Source organism: Canis aureus, chromosome X (assembly GCF_053574225.1).
Source record: "Canis aureus isolate CA01 chromosome X, VMU_Caureus_v.1.0, whole genome shotgun sequence".
In the NCBI taxonomy this organism is placed as follows: Eukaryota; Metazoa; Chordata; class Mammalia; order Carnivora; family Canidae; genus Canis; species Canis aureus.
The window spans coordinates 103015715-103035761 of record NC_135649.1 but is presented as its reverse complement, the minus strand read 5'-3'; the positions used below and the strand labels follow the sequence as shown (position 1 = coordinate 103035761).

Below are 20047 nucleotides of genomic sequence, written 5' to 3'. Positions count from 1 at the left end.
TTTGCTAGTATTTTATTGAGAATTTTTGCATCTATATTCATCTGGGATTTTGGCCTATAGTTCCCTTTTCTTGTAGTGTCCTTTTCTGGCTTTGGTATCAAGGTAATGCTGGCCACATAAAATGAGTTTGGGAGTGTTACCTACTCTTCAGTTTTTGGAAGAGTTTGAGAAAGAATGGCATTAATTCTTCCTTAAATGTTTGGTAAAATTCACCGTTGAAGTCATGTGGTCCTGGGCTTTTCTTGGTAGGGAGATTTTTTTGATTACTGATTAAATCTCCTTACTGGTAATTGGTCTGTTCAGATTATCTCTTTCTTCTTATCTTGACAGGTTGTAGGTTTCTGAGAATTTTTCCATTTCTTCTAGGTTGTCTAGTTTGTTGGTGTATGGTTGTTTCATTCAGTGTTTTTCTAGCTTGCCTAAAGAACATTCCAGTTCTAATTCCCCTTTTTCTTGTTGACTGCAGGATTTTTTTCTTATTTTTATAAGGACAATTATAAAGATCCCTTTTCTTTTGTTTCTGAATCCTCATTAAATATGTTGGTCTAAGTTTCAGGTTTTATATGTATTCACCAGTTGGTCTGTAAGTGGTTTTTTTAAAGTACAGTTTCAAACAAAAATATACTTTCAGCAACAGTCAGTAACTGACTTCTTATACTTCTAGGTGATTTAAATACTAAAAAAAAAAAAGGAAGATTTTGCTTATAGAGATATACTTGTTGACAGTAAGAATTACATAAGGAAAAACCATATCCAAAGTCACAGGACCCATGTTTCCAAACACATAAAGTATTTAAACCAGTTATTCAGGTATCTATCTGCTCTGACTTGGTAAGAACTATTGTTTACCTAACATCCATGCTTTTCCTAAAAATGGAAAAATTTGTAATATTTACCAACATTTGTAGGCAAACATGCCATTGTCTACCTAATAGGACAGTTTTTTTTTTAGTAGTTTCTGTTAGGCAACCCATGTAGTGATATCTAAGCTGAATAAATCAAAATTACATGTATAGCTGGAGTGAGCATGAGTCCTCCAGATGCCAACTTTGCACCATAAGTAGAGAAGTGTAAAAAAACACAAACTCCTACATATCTATATAATCTTTCCAATTCACCTGAAATCCTTCCAATTTAGCACTCTTCTCCAATTTAAGTAATTTTCTTATAAAGAACTCTCTTAAAATTCCAATGTCTAATTCAGAGGGATAACACATTATGACATTGTCTGCCATTAGCCTACTTTCTATGATTAATTTTGGACTGATTCCCAGGCTTACCTCCCTCAACATTTCATCCAGTAAAACTGAAAATTGGCCAAGGAATCTGTATAATGTAACAAGCATCTCTATTGAGTCTCTGGTGGTTGGTCTTGAAAAATATTTTTAGAAATGCTGCCTAGGAAATCAGGGCTGCTGCACAAAGCTAATAAACAGCTGGGGGAGACTTCAAATAGCAAAGTGATTATAAGATAAGCAGCAGGATCTTTGAGAGCAAATCATCTATTTTGTAGTTTAAGTCAAGACTGACCTCTGATGGCATCTCTTTTTTACTGTGTGGCCATTCCTCAAGGTGTCTGAACTCTCTGAGAATACATATTAAAATAAAAAAAAAAGTCACTATAAAGTACAGCATTTTAAGGCAAATTTGAAAAATACAATGTAATTAAAAGTTATACACTCATTTAAGTTTTTCTTTGCATCATCATTCATTTTATTATTTTTAAAAATATTTATTTGTTTATTTATTTATTTATTTATTTATTTATTTATTTATTTATTTATAAGAGAGAGAGAGAACACAAGCAGGAGGAATGGCAGGCAGAGGGAGAAAAAGACTCTCCACTGAACAAGGAGGCTGACAAGGGACTCAAACCCAGGACCCTGGGATTATGACCTGAGCTGAAGGCAGGTGCTTACCCGATTGAGCCACCCAGGTGTCCTATCATCATTCATTTTAATCATTAGTGTGACTATGAAGGGTCAGAGAAATTGCTACAGAAAGTTTTATAAAAGTTGAAAACTCTATCTCATAAACCTAGATTTGGCACCCCCTCTGTAGCATTTAGCTCTTCATCAACTCTTACTTACGAAGACCAGTTTAGTATCTATTTTTAATTCTTGGTTATTACAGGTGTAAGAGACTGGGTCTACTGTTTTCATCACTAGATCACTGGAACACATCATGGGAGAACCCCAGCCTAAATAGAAAGAAAGTCACATCCTGGTGTAGATTGGTAGCACAGTATGAAATCATGTGATCTCTGAGTGAAATAAAAACAGTCCATTGTAATTTTGAAACTGAAATTGGCAATCATCATTTATGATCTTGTATTTTAGTTTTTAACAGTTAGACGGGAAGACCTCAGATAATGAAGAATAATTTCCTACTTTTTAATGGTCCTAGTAACTAGAGCATATTTGCCCTTAATGGGACTAATCTGTCTTTTCAGATAGTCATTTGATAAGAATGGTTTATACCATTATATTTTGTTTTAGATATTATTAAAATAATAAAATCTTATATGCAATTTTAATACTTATGATTAAAATGGAAATTAGGCACCTCAGTATGCTCCATTTAGATTTGAATGTGTGATGCATTATTTATTGCAAAAATAGTTTTGAGGATACAAAACCTTCTTTAAGCAACTCCTTACAGGCCTACTATTTAAAACATGCCCCAGGTAGCTGTAAGATTTATGCCACATTTTACAGCCCCTTTATGCCTGTTTTTCAAACTATCTACAAACATTAAAACTTATATCACTGTGATATGAAATATCTGAGACTAAAAGCTGTGATTTTAGAGACAATTTGTCTTTGTGTTCATATATTTATAAAGGAAAGACAACTATAAAATGCATTCAAAACTGGCCTCCACGGCAGGAAATCATTACAAAGAACTGTTGTTCAATAAGGTTTCCCAGTGTTCCTTAATTTAATTTCAGTTTGAACCTTTTTGAAGCTAAACAACCAGCATTGTTAACCAGGTGTTAGAGTTGGATTTTAATAGCTTTTACTTTGTTTTCTGTGGGTTGAAAACGGAAACTAAGCAACTGTAAAAGGAAACTTAATGTTCTCTCCTCATGGGTTTGAAGCAGGGGTGGGCAAATGTTTAATGGCCAGTCCAGATAGTAGGTATTTTCAGCTCTCTGGACCACATACAATCTTTTGCACCAACTCACCTCTGCCATTTTAGCTCGAAATCGGCCACGGACGGTACATAAACAAATGGGCACAACTCTACACTTTATTTACAAAAACACAGGCAGAGTGCTGACCCCTGACTTCAGACACAGAATGCAAGCACACACGAGTAAAAGGGGTCTGTTTTTCATATGGAAACTAAGCCCTGAGCCAGAAATGTGAATTCCACATCTCAGAGCCATTGTGACATCATCACTGACCATTTCTGCACCCCTTCTTCCACACAAATTCTGTTAAAGGATAAATATCACTTACCTTTCATCTTCTGTTACTTCATGCTTTGAGCACATGGCCTATGCATCATCAAGATAGTTACATGTTTGCTGTTAGATAAAATTCAGAGTAACAAACCATCAAAAACAGTCATTTCCACAGTGAATAACCAACCATTAGTCCAAAATAATAAAAATAAAAAGCACTATAAATGCATGGTACAGTTTATCAGAGGAAATCCTGCATTATTATTGTAAAGAAGGCCCATGGATAGACAGTGGTAGAGGACTTTTTCTCTATTTTCAGTGGGAGAGATTTAGGACAAAGATGTACTCAGGGTTAAGTTTATGAAAGGATTGGCACGAAGTCTAGCTATGTGTTTGATAAGATTAAAGTTGTTTAAGTAAAAACCATTGTTTGTCTTAGTGTGTTCCTAAGGGACGTAACAAAATCCAGTTTTGTGATACATCCTGTGCTAGAAAACATTTTTAAAAATATTGTGGCAGAGGATATTGTTTCTCACCAATATCCGTGTTATTTCTCTTCTTTTGAAACGCAAACATTTCTTTGGCCCTTGGCAGTTATGTGGGACCATATGGTTGTGTTCTGGCCAGTGAAACATGGACAGAAGTGAAAGACATTACTTTCAAGGCTGGTTTTTAAAAGTTCTGCAGAAATTTCCATGCTCTTAGTTTACTTACTAGCCACAGAAAAATACAATAGAGCTCTCTAAGGCCTAAGAGTGATTGGGACTTGGAACCATGAGATTAAAGAGAGTTCTGGATGGAAGTGGGTTTAAGAGTCAAGGTTGTCTTAAGAGAATTATATGAATGAAAGGTAAAGCTAAGCATATGACTTTTCTAGTTCTAATTTACTATAGCATAAAATACATATATTTATAAAACTTAGAACATATATGGATATTTATATATCCATGTATGTATAGTATATATTTGCATATATCTTTCTTAAAGTTCTCTTTGAAACACGTTTCAAGCTGTAGTCAGAAAACAGATACTGATTTCTAATTATCCTTTCATATAGAATGTTTACATCTAAACTTTTCAATATTACCCATACAATCTTATTTATAGTAAATGTGGTCTTTTTTTCAGTCTTCTATTTTCCTAAGTGCCATTTTGTATGTGACATGGTGAGGTATACTTTTTGCCTTTTAATAATTGATCTCAGAAATATAGACATAAATAATTTGCCTTATGGCATTTTATAAAATAATGTTTATCCTTTGCACACTATAGCAGTTTTGGAAAAAAAATTAAAATGGAACTAAATAAAACGGATTAGCTGACCAATCTTAAATTTAAAAAACAAGTAATACAGTCACATTTTGAAATCTGACTTAAAATTTGTGATAATTGTATTGGTTTTGTATATTTTGCTCCAATATAAAGAGGAAAATGAAAAGAGAATTCAGTAATAAGTTAAATTGTAGATTATTTTCTATGGTATAGATTACTATTTTATATTTTTAAACTCTTTTTTTTATATTTTAAACTCTAATAAAAGTATGCTTTTTAAACCTAATATGCTTTTATTTTTTTTTAATTTTTTAATTTATTTATGATAGTCACAGAGAGAGAGAGAGAGAAAGAGAGAAAGAGGCAGAGACATAGGCAGAGGGAGAAGCAGGCTCCACGCACTGGGAGCCCGACGTGGGATTCGATCCTGGGTTTCCAGGATCGCTCCCTGGGCCAAAGGCAGGCGCCAAACCGTTGCGCCACCCAGGGATCCCAACCTAATATGCTTTTAAAAATCATTTGGTATTGATCCTCTGTTATGCTTATTAACAAATTCCAAAAATAGAGAAAAATTACATTGAAAATTGAGGAAAAAATGGCATCCTCTTATTTTAGCACTCTTGGGCATTCAGCTCTAATTGTCATTTTTCTTAGGGTATGCAGAAGTACTAGGAAGTTTCAGGCAGAAAGCCTACTGAATAACCAAAATGATAGCACATATGCTTTGGGAGTTTAATGCAATTCAATGAAATTGCTGATTGAAGAGATTTCTCATGTTATTAGTAAATGAATTTAGAGTTACATGAGACAAGTTGTAAAAATGGCAAACATTAGTAATTGTCAGATGCTTATAGTGCATTACAATGTACCTGTATCATGTAAACAGTAAATCATCACCTTTTAGCATATTAAAACAATAAGAGTTACAAGATTACAGAAAAACATGAAAAAGTTTAAAAGAAAAATTATTAAATATAGTAGTGTCAAGTCAGAACAGTAACTATGGATTTGGAAAAAGAATGTAAAATTATGACATTTAAATGTATTTTTAAAATTTTAATTCCAGTATAGTTAACATACAGTGTTATATTGGTTTCAGGTGTACAATATAATGATTAAGCAATTCTATACATTACTCAGTGCTCATTGCGATGTGCACTCTTTTTTTAAAAAAAGATTTATTTATTTGAGAGAGAGAGAGAGCACATATGGTGAAGAGTGAGAGAGAGAGAGAATCCCAAGCAGACCCAATGCAGGGCTCAATCCCACAACCCTGATTTTGTGACCTGAGCCAAAATCAAGAGTCAGATGCTTAATTGCCTGAGCCATCCACGTGCCCCTGGATAAATGTACTCTTAATCCCCTTCACCTATTTCACTCATCCTCCCACCCACCTTTTCTTGAGTAACTATCCATTTGTCACTATAGTTAAGAGTCTCTTTTTTGGTTATCTCTCTCTCTCTTTTTTCTTTTGTTGGTTTTTTTTCCCTTGAATTCCACATACAATTGAAATCATAAGGTATTTGTCTTTCTCTGACTGGCTTATTTCACTTAGCATGATACTCTCTAGCTCCATCCATGTTGCTGCAAATGGCAAGATTTCATTCTTTGTGTAGGCCGAATAATATTCCATGGTATGTATATGTTTATATATATGTGTGTGTGTGTGTGTGTGTATACACATAAATTGATATACACATACACACACACACCATATTTTCTTTATCCATTCATTTATTGATGAACACTTGGGCTACTTCCATAGTTTGGCTGTTATAAATATTGCTGTAATAAACATTAGAGTGCATAGATCCCTTCAAATTTAAACCTATTTTGTGTCTGGGGTTTTTGTTAGCATAGCATGGAATCTAAATCTATTTATTATTTTACTTGGTACATTTCCATTTTGAGGTTTCAGATACTTATTTCAATTGTACATATGCAGTCCTAATCAGATTTATGTTTAAATGATTTAATGTTCATTCCTTATCTGTTATGGACTGAATGCTTGTGTCTTTCCACCCAAATTTGTATTCTAAAGCCCTAACCCCTAATGTGACTGTATTTGAAGATGGGGTCTCTATGGAAGTAATTAAAGTTAAGTGAGGCCATTGAAATGGAGACATGATTCTATAGGAATAGTGTCCTAATATTACTCAGCCATTAGAAATGACAAATACCCACCATTTGCTTCCACGTGGATGGAACTGGAGGGTATTGTGCTGAGTGAAATAAGTCAATCAGAGAAGGACAAACATTATATGGTCTCATTAATTTGGGGAATATAAAAAATAGTGAAAGGGAATAAAGGGGAAAGGAGAAAAAATGAGTGGGAAATATCAAGAAGGGAGACAGAACATGAGAGACTCCTAACTCTGGGAAACGAACTAGGGGTGGTGGAAGGGGAGGTAGGCGGGGGGTGGGGGTGACTGGGTGACGGGCACTGAGGTGGGCACTTGACGGGATGAGCACTGGGTGTTATTCTATATGTTGGCAAATTGAACACCAATAAAAAAATAAATTTATAAAAAATAAATAAAATAAAATAATCACACACACAAAAGGAATAGTGTCCTAATAAGAAGAGACACTGGTGAACTCTCTCCCCATATGCTTACCCCAAGGAAAGGTCATGTGAGGGCACAGTAAGAAGGTGGCGATCTGCTCACCAGGAAGAAGGCTTCCACCAGAAACCAACTAGGCTGACAACTTGAACTGGTCTAGTTTCCAGAACCATAAGGGAATAAATGTCTTTTGTTTAAGCCGGTCAGGCTATGGGATTTTTTTATGGCAGCCTGAGCAGACTTATTTGCTGTCTTTGAAAAACAAAATTTCATGCCTGAGTCTGAGTCTCCATTCTCACCACTGGAGTAGACTTGTCAGGAAAGGTGCTCTGGTAATATATGCTTGAGCCCATATATACCAAAAGAGAAATTTTTTGTGTGCTAACAGGTTAACATATGATGAATTCTTATCTCTTTGTAGAAAGTATAGAGTCACAAATAATTTTTCTCTAAAAAACTCAGGGTTTATAGTATTTAGCATCATGGAAAAGAACACTGAAAGTATTCAGATTAGTTTCTCTTTCTATGTAACTTAATGTTTCTGCTGAATGCTTGTATGATCTTTTCTTTCATCCTTGCAACTTAAAAAATAAGGATACACACACACACACACACACACACACATATATACATATACAAATACATACAGAGTGGGCAGAGAGAGAAAGAGAGAGGTTTTAGTAAAATGCCAATAATTTTGTCAGGTACAACTTGTGCACTTTTTCATACTGCATATTTTAATTACTCTTGGGTTACTTTGGTTTTGTTTGTTTGAAATCATGTAGATTACTAAATCTTTTACCACTACTTCTGCTGGTTACTGTTTTTTTGTTTAGGAGCACCAGTCATCAATTTGTTTGGGTCCATTCTCTGTTCTCACCATCTGTAATACCTCTTGTTGGTATTATTTATATGTCCATTTCCTCTGTATTTTGATGACTTTCTCATATTTTTTTTTTATATTTGCACTTGTTCAGTTAGATGGAGATGTCCTCATGAAAGTTCTGTTCTCTTTATGTTAAGACACTGATGGGATTTTCAACAACTTTTATCAATCTGTCCCTGTTTGACCTTGAATATTGTTTTGTCTGTTATTTGTATTGCTACCATTGCCTTCTCCTTATCATTTGTCTAACATAGGATTTTCTCTTCATTTTTAGTCTTTACCACCATTCTATCTTATGTGTCCTCATAAATAGGATAATAGCTGGGTTTTGCTTGTTTTATTTACTTTATTTTTTATTTTTTGAGAGAGAGAGCAAGCAGGCACAGGGGAGAGGCAGAGGAAGAGAGAGAATCTCAAGTAGGTTCCATGCCCAGCATAGAGCCCAACATGGGGCTCTATCTCATAACCCTGAGATCATGATCTGAGCCAAAATCAAGAGTCAGATTCTTACCTGGCTGAGCCACCTAGGTGCCCCAGGTTTTAGTCAAATTGGTTTATGCATATTCATAGTAATCACTGATATGTTTGGATGTATTTTGGATGTATCAAATGTGTCTTTAGAAGAATTCAGCCCCTAATATAGTATAATGTGGTATAAACATACTGTGGATATTTTAAAAGTCCTATAAAAGTATGTTTTATGATGGATTATCATAAATAAATAATAATATACATTAATATAAATTAATTGAGGGATGCATTTTTGAGTTTGTACAGTGTTCTAGAAAGATTCTACTTTCTTCACCATATTTTATATCATATTGGACACTCTTCTTGTGTTGCATTTGTCAAAATGAGCTCAGTAGAATCTATTTCTTTTATATATGTCAAGTTGCATCCATTCAAACTATGGAATTCTCCACACAAAACCCACATGAGAATGTGTTAGGAAAATTAAAAATATTTTACAGCCACATTAGCAAGTGTTATGTAGCAAAACATATTTTCCAGCTTTATTTCTGGAATCAAAATTAAGGTTTTCCAGTTTGTACCATGTTGATATATAGTATTGGACACGTGGTTTGTGAGCCTCCCTGATGAGATTCCCTTACTACCTCCTTATTTCCAGTTGTGTCCCAGTTTTTTTACCACATTGGACCAAGGCCAGTCAATCATTTGTCTCTGCTAGACTCTCCCCCTTTCTTCCTGTCACACAGCCAGGCAGACCAAGCCGATACCCAGAGTTTCTAGTTCAACTGCTTCCATCCTTCAATGGGACACTATACAACAAGATTAAATGACACACTCTACTCTGAGGCCCAGTTTCACCTCATGGCCTATCTGGAGAAACCTCAGATGCTAAGCAGCCCGACTTGCTGAGCAGCCTTCAGTGTCTCTTTTCAGTTTACCACAACATGGTAACCAACAGGGTAAAACAATCTTTACTTGCCTTTTTCTTAAGCGTGCTGCCTTAGATTTCCATCTCCTAAATAAAGTATCGGCTCTTTAACCCATGCCTCAGGTTCTGTTTATTAGAGACTGTGTCAAAGAATAATACAGCTCTTTTTGTTTCCCCTTTGATGTATCAGTTTCCATTTCTACCTATAAGACTACAGCTTAGGATGCCATGATGAACACTCCAATTGAATAGACTGTATGCTCCTCCACTGACTTAAATCATCTCGATGACATCTAAGATGACCTTCATATTCTATTAATAGAAAACTGAGTTCATGGCACTCTCTTCTACCTTCTTCTTGCTTCAGCCCAAGCCCACTTCTTGAGTATGCTGTCTATCTCAGTGAATACTCCCATGAACCTGGGAACCATTTCTTCCCACTCCTTACCTGTATTCAGTTTATTCGCCAGGTCTTTCACTTCCACTTGTAAATATTTCCTGAATCTGCTTCTTCACTCTGCCACTTTTATGACTTAAACATGGCAGCCACCATTTCTTACTTGGACCATTTCAGTCCTCTCCCAGTCATGCTCTCTTCCTTCAGTCTCTGCAATCTCTAGTCTATCCTTGAACCTCCTGCCATCATTCATTTTAAAGTGATACCAAGCAACACTTGCTAAAAATCTCTTCAGTAACCCCCCATTGCCAAAATTATAACATATAATACAAACTCCTAGCATGCCACACAATGACCTCTGTGATGAGATGGTTCCCATCTAGCTATTTGGGTTTTTTAAATATGCCGTGTTTTTTTCACAAACTGATAGGTTTTTCTATTTACCCCCTCCTGATACATCCTTCTACTTCATAGTCTAATAAATTCCTATGAATCTTTAAGAGACAGCCCAACGTTCATATCAATGTTTCTCTTAGGCCTTTCCTGATGTCCATATCACTCCTTCTTGAGTGATGAGGCAGTTCTCTCCATGTTTCTCTTACATGCTTCTTGTAGGCATAGTCTCAAAGCAAAGGTAGATGAGCAAGAGAGGAAGTGGAAACATGGAGGTACTTTTTCAAGCCTCTGAGTCAAGTTTGCTAACATCCTCTTGGCCAAAGCAAGTCACAGGAGAGGAGTCCAGGATCAAGGATGGAAGCAGAATGACCTGCCAGAGTGAGAAGGAATGACAAAGTTTGATGGAAAGGGGAAAGGATAAAGGAAGGGTGAATGGTTAGGGCCATTAGCACAACTGATCTACACACACTATGAATATTTATTCCTGAAATTCTGGGCCTCCACAGAACCTCTTTCTTAAAGCACACCTAGAGGTTACGTATAGTGATGAAATTAACCAAATTTCTGCTTGACAATGCACTGTATAGCAGGGGACTAAAAGATATTACAGTAACTGAAAATCATGAGCTTCTAGAAGGGGTGCTCAGCTTAAATATTACAAGCACATCTCCTTGCCAGCTAATGTCATGGCTTTAGTGGTTTTACTTGTCACTACTTTTAAGAGGTGTGATTTTAGAGAGCTGAATGTTGAGTGAGATTGACAGGAAGAATTTAGGAAGAAATAATATGAAGGTGGATACTATAAAATAAATACAACACAGTAATTGTTCCTACAAACTGAAAAGTAAATGTGTTTTGCTCTTTTTGTGATTCTGTTAAATTAATAGATATTGAGTTCCAGACAGTTCAAAATGCACCTTAGGGACTCTGCTTTTCTTTTTCAAATATGAAAGAATGAAAGAGAGAAAACATCTTTAAAAATCTGTATTAGGTTATCCATGAGAACTTCAGTGAATACACAATGAATATGTATTCACATCAGACCAATAATCGAGTGACAGCCAAAATTGTTTACCCAGTCTGTTTGCTTATGGTCTAACTATTTAAGCAGATGGCTCTGCATGCTTTTGAAAGAAACTTTTCTTGAACCTAAGTTTGAATAAAGAAATATACCGAATAAACCCCACAGAGAGTGAAAAATTAAGTCATGGATATGAAAGGTCTTGGTACTGAATGAGAATTTTAAGCTAATCATAAATTACTGTGGCTATACCAAAGCATTGGACTGAATGTATCCATGATTTTACCTTTTTTTTCTTAGATGCTATTATATTACCAATATTATTTCCACTCTTGATTCCTCTTAGTGGTTGTCGTATATACACAGACATATGTGAGGGATGACCCAAGTCTTGATGGGCAGAGGGGCCCATTATATAAACAGAGCCATCTGGGTTGAAGAGAAGTCAAACTGGATATCTCAGTAAGTGAGCAGAGAACAACATTATGGTTGACATCTAGACAGTCTAAGGACAACTCACTGGAAAAAATTTAATAGTCTATTCTCTTGGATAATAACTAAATATTATATGAATGATACTAACAGCATTAATGGTAATAGCATTAAGTACTGTTTCTTGGCCTCTGGCTATGTTAGGTACTTGGTGAGTCTATTTTATGTGTTATCCCTTATGGAGGTCAGACTTATTGTCCCACATTTTGGAAAAGGAAACTGAAACTCAGAAAAGATCATATTCATGGTCACACAGTTAGTTATAAGGACAACTTACTTGTAAATCCAGGTTAGTAGAACTTCAGGTTTCCTGCCTTTTTTATGACTAAGGTTGTCACTTCATAGAAGGACTTGATTACTAGATAGATTACCAAGAAAATTAGCTTCTCCCCCCGCCCCGCCCCAATAAGTGATTATCAGAATTTGGATGCAGGGTTCATCTCAGGATCATTTCTCAGTAATGAGGCTCAGAGTAGGACAAGCAAAGAATATTTTCATGCTGAATCCTAAATTGTTGGACAAGACTAGAGGCATTCAAGTATTTAAGCTTCTTTGGCTTATTTTAAAAACAGGTAATATGATCAGAAGTCCACCCATACTGGTTATTCTCTTTCTTCTCTTAAGTCCATTTCCCCCCATTTTCAGCTCTCACAGGGTTCTAGCCAGGCCTGCTCTGCTTCTTGCTCCTCAAGCCTGCTATGGCTAGTTAACTGGGTCTTACCATCCATATTGGATGCTTTACACTTGCCGCATAGCTGCACTTTATTCCTTTGTTGAATTGTTTTCAGTTAAATCCTTCCCAGTGTGCCATCTACTTTCTGCCTGGAACTTTAGTACAGAAGGGACCATATGTCACAGGTTACACGTACTGCCCTGGCGTAATTTTTAAGCTACTTTAAAAAAGATTTATTGAGATATAATTGATATACAAAAAGCGGCACATATTTAACGTGTATAATTTGATGTTCAGTGGGTTTGAACATATATAAATACTAGTGATACAATTACTACAATCAAGTGGTAGATCTACCTAACACTTCCCAAAGTTTCCTTGTGTCTCTTTGCTTTTTATTTTATGTGTTTATGCTAAGAACGCTTCAGATCTACCCTTTTAATAGATTCTGAGGGGCACAATACTGTATTGCTACCTATCGGCACTATGTTGTACAGTGGATCTCTAGAACATCCTCCTCTAGTATAACAGAAACTTTATACCTATTGAATGATACGGCCAGTGGTGATTTTTAATAGTCCTATTTTACTCTCAAAAGTATTCTGGGTTGGAGGATAATTTATATGGTCATCCTATTGATATACCATATAAGTGTTAATTTTATATTCTTATTCTTCTTAACCCAAAAACAATGGAGGAATTGGGAACTGAATTCACAAAGGCAGGATAACAAAATGCATAATGCTTCAGAATCAGAAAGAAGAGGATTTTACTCCCACTTGTTACTCATGAGCTCTGTACACTCAGATCATTTAGTTAATTTCTCTGTACCCAAGATATTATCTGTAAAAAGAGAAGAATAAAACCCACACTGAAGGATTGTTTTAAACATGAGACTATATAAAGTGCCCTGCACATAACAGGTGCTTAGTAATAATCTTTTATCAAAATTACTATTTTTGACATACACATATTTATCTTTGAACTTTTAAAATAATCCTTAATATAAAGCAGGTATTCAAAAATATTTAATGGAATTATTTAATGGATGAGTTTCAAATGTGAATCAATTATAAACCCAAACTGGATTCTTAGCTATCTTCAGTTTTGAAATAATTCTTCATAATGATCCTCTTTAACATTGCAGTTTTCCTTACTTATTTTTTTCAGATTTTATTTTTAAGTAATCTCCACATCCAACATAAGGCTTGAATTCATGACTCTGAGATCAAGAGTTGCATGCTCTACCTAGTGAGCCAGCTAAGCACCCCTCTAATTTTCCTTACATTTAAATGAGTTTCTAAAAATTATTACTTCCAGTTTCAGTTGCAATTATGAGTGTAGCCTGTTAGCTTGCTTAGTGTTAATATGGGCAACCAGGTTTTACCAACTAGCCCACTAGTTGATCTATTCTGAGCAATAAGTAAAGGGGACTGGATAAAAAACTTGGTGTACCTGCTTTCAGGCTACTGGCTGTAGCTTGAAGCAGAGTGGAGAGGGCTTTGTACTCTTAGATCAAAATACTGAGGAACTAAGGTGGAATGGTACTCATCGACAATAACTGCACATATGAGCTCATAAAAAATCCAGCTGGCCTAGGCTTGGCCTACTGTAACGGGGCTGAAGGGTACTTTGGCTCTCCTACCACTGCCACTTTACAGTTTTTATGGAGGATCTCTACATCCCTTTATGAACACTCTTTGAACCGTGGGGCCATGTTACAGCTAGTGTAGTACCTTGACAACTTAAGCTTTTCATCAAAGTCTTATCTAAAACAACCTCAAGAAACACAAATGAAATTATTTCTGTCCAAAGATAATGTATACAAACTATGTCTAGTACATGATACATAGGTAAAATTTCTTTGTTGCATAAACATGAATTTGCTTTCTCTATTTCTCCCTCTGAACAGGATAGCTACTGTAAGGGATATAATATTGGTCTGATGGGATGGTGTTCTATCCTATCACACATAACAACTAGTAGAGAAGAAATCAATGCTCTTAACTCTATCATGCATTCATATGTCAGCATTTATTTACATCTGACTTACACGCATTAGCCAACACATCGAAGACATAAAGATAAATAAACCACAGTCTACTGTTTTCAAGAAGTTCACCCTCCCTTGTAATTTTCTTCTACTTCCTCACCCATTATAATCAACTACTCTCCATAGAGTCCCTTTGGACTTTGTTCAGACCCCAGTTATAGTTTTTATAATTAAGAATACACAAACCAATCTTCACCATTGTTATAAAGTACACTACCCATGTTATATTATTTACACATTTATCAATGACCTGGTAAGGGGTCTTGCTAAATATTTAATGTTAAAATGTCCCTATCGAATAGCAATCTTGTGGTTTAAGGTGAATTATAAGCCTTGTTTTATAATAGGCAAGAATGATCCCTTAAGGATCACAAACCTCAATGTAAAATGTAAAGCTATAAAACTCCCAGAAGATAACACGGGAGAAAATCTAGATTACCTTGGGTATGGTGGTGATTGCTTAGATACGACACCAAAGGCATGATCCATCAAAGAAATAATTGATAAGCTAGACTTCATTAAAATTTAAAACTTGTGCTTTGAGAAAGACATTGTCAAGAGAATGAGAAAACAAGCCGCAGAATGGGAGAAAATATTTGCAAAAGACACATCTGTAAAGGACTGTTAACTAAAATATACAAAGAAGTCTTGTAAGTGCAAGAAATTCTCCACTGGAGATCTAGAACATATGCCAACACAGAAACCAGAATAAACAAAAGTTTGGGGTTTGGAGTAAGAGTTCTTTTTTTCTTTCTTTATTCTTTGCCACCTATAATTTGTACACAATTTTTTTTTAAGAAAGCATAGCATCAGATGCCTAATTACCTTCTACAGTAGTTAGTCACTGGTTCATCTATAATCACTAGATATGTGTAGAGATGGCTTAAAAATAAAATCTTTTATATATATATATATAAAATCATTAGGTACGTTGAAGGCTGAGTATTGCTACTAGAGAGTTGATAGTTATAAAATTTGAAAGAGAGGGCAAAAACAGGTAACTGAACTTCTTGTAAAAAGAAGGAGTAATTCTCTAGTTTCCATTTGAAATTCTAGAAATCGAGAACCCTATTGAGAGAATATAGGTAAGAATGTTTTGTTTCAAAACTACTGGGCTCTGAACACTTATTTTCAAAGTTAGATAAATGCAATATAAACCATTAAAAAGTCTATATTTCATAATACCTGAGGAAAAAAGTGACAGACTGACCAACTATGAAGTTGGTTTAGTTTGCCTTTAGCATGACACCCTCTTTCTGAGCTTAGCTCGAGCTTCATCTTTGGCTCCTCTCTCCCTCACAATCCTTGCCCCCCTCCCAGTGCTTTCAAGCTCTATCTAGTTTTGCTCATTAAGGAAGATGTGGTATGATAAATGGATTCATGCTAAGAGACTACAGTTCTTTGTTTTTCAGAGTGTGTTCCCCAGAGCAGAGAAATTGGCATCAGCATGTTTACTGAGTAAGAATCTGCATTTTCACAGGGTCCCCATGTGTTTTGTACATGCTTTAATAAGATAACCAGGAGACCCATATGCATGTTCAGCTTTGAGAACACTGGTAGAAACCTGGCTGTCTTCTAGAGCATTGTTCTCAAAGTGTGATCCCAGGGTGAGCAACATCAGCCTCAGCATGGAATTAATTAGAAATGTAAATTCCCAGACCCCAGTCTAGACCTTCCATATCAGGAACTCTGATGGTGGGGCCCAGCCATCAGTGTTTTAAGAAGCCTTCCAGGGGATTCTGTTACTTAAAAAAAAAATGTAAAGACCACTATTGCAGAGCATCTACATGCAAAGAACTGCTCATTTTGGAATTGCAGAGCTCAGTGCAACATGAAATGTGGAAAGGGCTGGGAGTTTTATCTCATAGACCCTCCTGGCCTTCCTCCAACTTGCATAATCCTGAAATTCAAGACTTTTCCAAAAATACCCTATATATGCTTTCCAGATTAGCCTATTAACTTGTCTCATACCTTCTGAGAGTGAATCCCTTCATACCAATTGGTTTAATTCAAGAATTCTGCTCCATTACTTTAGCTATTCCAATCTGTGAAATTTCATGCTGCTAGGACATCGGGCTGTATAGCCATTTTAATTAGTTGCCTATGACACGGAGATCACGCACTTACTAGAATTACTTCAGTCATTGAAAAACCTCTGCAAAATTGAACTCTCTTTCTTATCTTTTTCTCCCCTAACTCATGCCCAGATGCCCCTTGTTTAAATTTCTTAGCACTGCTTTTTAATCTAAGCTGATGTCTGTGTGTGTTTCTGTGTGTTCGTATGTCAATTAACTAATGTTTCAGATCAGAGCCTGTTGCTACAAATATTACTGCAAGGAGGCATTCTTCACTGGTTTTAATGTGCTGTTCAACAGAAGGAGCGGTGATTAATGCTGCTTAAACTCCAAAGTAAACAAGAAGTATATGGAATTATGAATGATTGCCCTTAGTAGTGATCGCACTGTAGAATAGGGCACTTTCCTACAATGAAAATAGTTATAATACTTTTATTATTTTAAGATAGCCTCTAGTGTTTTTCCAGGACTAGACGATGGATTAATAGAATGGCTAGGCAGAAATATTCTATACTATTCACATAACTTGTCTGCTGGCATTTAAAGCTTTTCTCCCCGTGTGAAGCAAAGCAAAATTGCTCTTTGTTGAACTACTTTTCCAGGAGTCTGGCTCTTAGTTCATTCCACCATTATGGCATTGAATGAGTTGCTTTTACTTTCAATAATGCTTATTTTGTGACAAACTATGAAATATTTGTTCTACCTTACATGGAGGTATAGAGAAGTTAATCTTCATGCCCAAGATAACTGATCACTCCTTTGGCATATCCGTGAAAGTGTTACGTGTATTCAGTCTTGCTAACCCACAACAACAGTCTATGGGTTATGACACATTTGATGTCTTTAACAGGGGAGCACATTAGGGTAAGTGCTACAGACTTACAGCTTTATAAGTGCCCCGGAGATGTGTTGAGACTTTCCTGTAAATTGTTCAAACGAAGTGAGAATCATAGATAACAAAGAAAATCATCTCTCGAGGAACTTTTCTGTGTCACATTAAAAATTATTTTTGGCATTTTCTCGGAGTGTAACGACAATACATTCATACTGAGGTTGGAATTAATAGATAGAGATAAGAGCTATTAATTAATATCCTTTCACAACACTGAAGTGAAGAGAATCGTTACGCCAGCCAAGATTTTACCTTTTAAGAAACTGGTGCAGAGTGGAAATATTGATGGGGTGGAGGAGTTTACTGGAAATGAAAGGAGGGGCACCATTCCCTTCTAACAGAGCGGGGAAATGAAATTAGTCTACCTGTCAGGCATGCTAGGTAATGACTCGTCAACTGAGAAAGGTTCACTTTGTACACAAATGGAAGTATAAACATAAGTCTAATGAATGTTTAGCTTAGTCACTATTTAAAAAGTTTGATTTTTTGGTATTGAATTACAAATATAAGTTTTAACTCCATACATACATGCTTCTGCATTCATCATCTGTCAGTCAAACTATGCTTGATTCCGGTCTTATTTCATTGACAGAGTGAAGTCTTGTGTTTTAAAAAGTAGTAAAGATAATTAGACTGGCACTTACGCTTTCCTTTTATATATTCTTTTTACTGAAGCGTGGTATACATATGGTAAAGGTGGAAGTGGTAAGTGTATATAACTCATTTAATTTTTACTAACTGAACGAGATCATGGAATTAGCAGTCAGATCAAAAAATAGTACCAGCACCTTGCTACCCTAGATGCCTCTTTTTGTCCCCTTGGGGTTTCTCCTGCTCAAGAGTAGTCACTACTTATCTTCCATAGCAAATCATTTTATTTTATTTTTTTTTATTTTTTGCAAATCATTTTACTTTATCTTAGGATTCATTAAAAAAAATTAATAGAAGATCAAAGCAGTTAATCACCTAACCTTTCCTTGAACACTCTGCTCTTTTCCACCAGTGGCAATAGCCTTATTCCTTGTTTTATGGTCTGATGTGGCTACTCAAAGGTCACATGTAAATATCTAGATTTCTTCTATTCCAGCAGTTCTCAAAGTGTGATCCAGGAACCCTGAGGGCATACTTGCGAAACTTTCGTGGTGGGGTGCGGGGGGTGGGGAGCTCAAGGTCAAACTGTTTTCATAATAATACTAAAACGTTGTTCACCTTTTTCATTCACTCTATCATAAACGTATACTAGAGTTTTCCAGAAGCCTCGAGATGTGATGTCACAACAGGCTGAGTGCAGAAACAAATAGGAGAATCCACTTCTATTCTATTAAGCTAGATATTAAAGAGATTTACAAAAATGTAAAATGGTGCCACCCTTTCCACTTTCTTTTTAATTTTGAAAAATCATTTTTTCCTGTAGTATGGTATTTAGCGGTGAGTTTATTGTTACTTCAAAATGAATGAAGAAGTAAATATTTTAAAAAGTAGTGTTAAAAAAGTAGTGTTGGGGATCCCTGGGTGGCTCAGTGGTTTAGTGCCTGCCTTCGGCCCAGGGCATGATCCTGGAGTCCCGGAATCGACCCCCACATCAGGCTCCTTGCATGGAGCCTGCTTCTCCCTCTGCCTGTGTCTCTGCCTCTCTCTCTTTCTCTCTCTCTTTGTGTCTCATGAATAAAAAAAAAAAAGTAGTGTTAATTCCTCTTACAAAAATATCAGTAAATATATACAACATTTACAAAATGTTCTTGAGAGTCCTCAATAATTTGTGAGTTTAAGAATCCTGAGACCAACATGATTGAGAACCACTGTCCTAGTTATTCCAAAGTATACTTCCCACACCATTCCTCTGAATTGGTTTCCATTGTGAAATTTACTTATCATTTTTCAGTCTTTGTTTACTTCAACCTCATAAATTAGGGGATTACCTTCTGTTTGCTTTTCCTTTATACCTCCCACATCCTTAATTTCCATAAAATTACTCTTATATTTTATCCCCTCTCTTTACAGGTTTACATTTAGGCTTAACTTTAATTTCTCACCCATGATATTCAGACTTTTACAAAATACATCATGATCCATTATCAGGTACGGAATTTGATTTTACCTTACACAAAAGCTAATACATTAAGCTAGCCTCGTGACTCTTTTGTAGATGCTCACAGAAGACATAAGATTCCTGAGTCAAAAAAAAAAAAAAAAAAAAAAAAAAGATTCCTGAGTCAAAGACAAAGGACTTTATTATTCATTGCACAATCAGCCCTCCGAGCATCAGGATGTTTGTTTTTGTTCCCCTTTCCTCAGAGCCACGTGTTGGTGATGTGGAAAGGCCCAGAATGTTCCAGATGTAGTGGGCTTGCGTTGTAGCTGAAACATACCGAGCTCGGAATATCTTCCTTTTTATAGCAAGCAGTATATAAGCCTACCCATCTCTCAAGATTGCTCCTGTTAACCCAACCCTAACAAATGGCTTAAGCAAAGATCCACTGTGGCCTTGCATTCTTGGCACACCCAGCAAGAATATGCA

General features: G+C 35.8%; 1 protein-coding gene, 1 long non-coding RNA gene and 1 pseudogene across 9 annotated transcripts in view; 1 reads left to right on the top strand and 2 right to left on the bottom strand.

Annotated features, from left to right (window-relative positions):
* LOC144308800 (proteasome maturation protein pseudogene) overlaps positions 1-3366 on the bottom strand; it is a 77121-nt pseudogene extending 73755 nt beyond the window's left edge. For both annotated transcript variants that reach the window (XR_013375131.1, XR_013375132.1), the window contains exons 1-2: positions 3188-3366; positions 1531-1585 (exon numbers count right to left, since the gene is read on the bottom strand). The product of XR_013375131.1 is annotated as a proteasome maturation protein pseudogene, transcript variant X1 (transcript). The remainder of the gene's footprint in view (positions 1-1530; positions 1586-3187) is intronic.
* The window catches only part of LOC144308799 (melanoma-associated antigen B18-like), a 266646-nt gene that overhangs the window by 208602 nt on the left and 37997 nt on the right, over positions 1-20047 (top strand). The window lies entirely within an intron of this gene.
* Positions 3464-20047, bottom strand: part of LOC144308803 (uncharacterized) — a 51922-nt gene continuing 35338 nt past the window's right edge. The window contains exon 3 of the long non-coding RNA XR_013375135.1: positions 3464-3532. This is a non-coding gene — a long non-coding RNA (uncharacterized LOC144308803). The remainder of the gene's footprint in view (positions 3533-20047) is intronic.